The sequence below is a fragment of the Condylura cristata genome, unplaced genomic scaffold, assembly GCF_000260355.1.
Source record: "Condylura cristata isolate star-nosed mole 26May11 unplaced genomic scaffold, ConCri1.0 scaffold00012, whole genome shotgun sequence".
Lineage (NCBI taxonomy): Eukaryota > Metazoa > Chordata > Mammalia > Eulipotyphla > Talpidae > Condylura > Condylura cristata.
The window spans coordinates 48,929,759-48,932,058 of record NW_004567113.1 but is presented as its reverse complement, the minus strand read 5'-3'; the positions used below and the strand labels follow the sequence as shown (position 1 = coordinate 48,932,058).

Sequence of the window (2,300 nt, the reverse complement as noted above, 5' to 3'; positions counted from 1 at the left end):
TCATAATAAAATTGTCAGTGTATTTTGGTGTCTCTGTAAGACCTTTCTTACCAGCACATTAATTTCATTAATTTAATTTTCCATGATTTTTTATTTTCTTAAACATATATTTTGCATGTAAGGACGATGCCCTTACTGAGCCCAGGTTATCTAATTCTGTGATGAATATTTCCCTTCCTGACTCAAGAAATATATTGCCACTACCATGTATATGACGAAGCTTTATGACTTTTGTCTTAAGATGTCATTTTTATATTGCTGTGATTTATGAATGTCCCTTGTCTGTCTCATGTCTCTTTGATATTCATCGGCTCACTCTACACACACCTATTCCATGTTCAAGATTCTTGTACTTGACACTGAAGATGAAACCAGAGAATGGTATCTTCTGCCTCTTTGTAAGAGTGCATCCATTTATTAGTATAAGCTATTGAGAAATCGAAAACCCTCTGAAGGTGTTTAATAGTATTATAGTATTATGGAGTTAATGTTTTTACTGCCCCAAATGCATACGTTGTAATCCAACTCCCTCTTTCTCCAAAAACCCCAAGGGATAATATCAGGATCGTGTCCTCAAGATGGAATTTGGACTCCAAGAGAAGAGACCAGAGAGTAACCTCTTTCTGTTCTCCCTCTCTGTTCTCTCTCTACCTCCCTTTCTCTCTCTTCATCTGTGTGTCATCAGGAGTCAGGAAGAGACTTTTCAGCAAGATGCAGCCATGGCCTCCAGAATAGAGATAATTGAGATAATTAAATGCCTATGATTTTATGATGTTTTGTTGCAGCAGCCCAAGCTAAGACATTGATCACCTAGACAGTGACTTGCACAATATGGGTATTCAGAAATATTTATTGCTTGGGTACTTATTGTCACATGCAGTTAATTGTAACATTTAAGAGTAGATGCCTACATTTTGCGACATGGATGCTATGGGTAGCCATTGTGTATCGGTGTGGGGAACCACTTAGGGACCAACAGCAGTTTGTAAAACATTTATCTAGACTACTACTATGCCTGTACAGTACTCCTAGTCATTCAAAAGAACCACATCCTTCTGCCGTGAGGTAGGTTTTCAATCACTTGTTTTTGCATTCATGTCAGAAAATGTTTGCAATGCCTTTCGGTTTATCATTTATGAAGGGAGCCTTTGTTAGCTTAAAATGTAGCTGCAGCATTTAAAAAGAAAAAAAAAATCCTCAATACAATACTTCCAGACCTTTTTTGATTACTTCAATGTTTTTCCCCAGAAAAGTGAACATGGACTTAAATCCATTTTTCATAAAAAGGATTAACCATTGTTTCTTATAATCATACTCAGTGAGAGTTGAACAATAGCATCTCCATTTGAAAGAGAGTTTTGCTATGAGGCTGAAATTAACTTTAACTTCTTTTTAAATGGTTCAAAAATAATTCATAGCATAGTGGTTATCTTGGAGGTGAGAATTATCTATTGTGTTAACTTTCTTAGGCTGTATTTCACAGGAAAGTTCTCATGATTTACTAATGTTTCCAACCATTATTTGGAAAGCACTGGATAGTAACTGAAATGGCATCAGTTAAATACATGAAAATGTTGGAAACTGAGGGTTTCATTATTATAGTGTTTGGTATCTATATTTCATTCAACAGTATATTTTAAAAGTATTGCATCACATTGACTACTATATAAGATAGAAGCATCTGCAAGACTTTCTTTCAGTCATTGCACAATCTTTAAACATAGTGATAATATTTTATATTCTAAATCACTGAAAAGATAATCTAAATATGGATAAGAGGAACAAAGGGGCCCTCCTTGGTGGCTCTGTGGATTAAAGCTCAGCACTGTGAAGCTATCTATAACTGCTTCAGGACGAGTTTGATCTCTGGCTGGCCCAGGTGGGGATCCACATGGTGTGGCAGACCTCTCCTGTCTCCCCGCTGCTCCCCTCAGCAGTGTACTTAATCTGTCTGTCCTGCTCCCCACTCTGTCTCTGGTGAATACTCTTACCGCCTCTGCACCTCTGGCCTGAACTCCAATTCTGGGTGCATAAATAAAATATTTTGTTGTTAAAGATTTACCAGAGACAGAGTGGGGTGCAGAACAGGCAGATCAATGAAGTACACTGCTGAGGGGTGCAGCGGGTGAGACAGGAGAGGTCTGCCATGCGATGTGGGTCACTACTCTGGCCAGGGATCAAAGCACTGAAGTGGCTGTGGCTCTCTTGCAATGGGGAGGGCCAAATGAAATAAATCTTAATATCATCATCAACAACAACCCCATACCTCAGGCACAAAGATAAGGCTTGGTAGGTGTCTA

The 2,300-nt window shown here is 38.3% G+C and overlaps 1 protein-coding gene across 4 annotated transcripts in view; it reads right to left on the bottom strand.

The window, feature by feature from the left end:
- Window positions 1-2,300, bottom strand: part of KCNIP4 (Kv channel interacting protein 4) — an 845,713-nt gene that overhangs the window by 197,654 nt on the left and 645,759 nt on the right. The gene's annotated exons all lie outside the window — the stretch shown is intronic.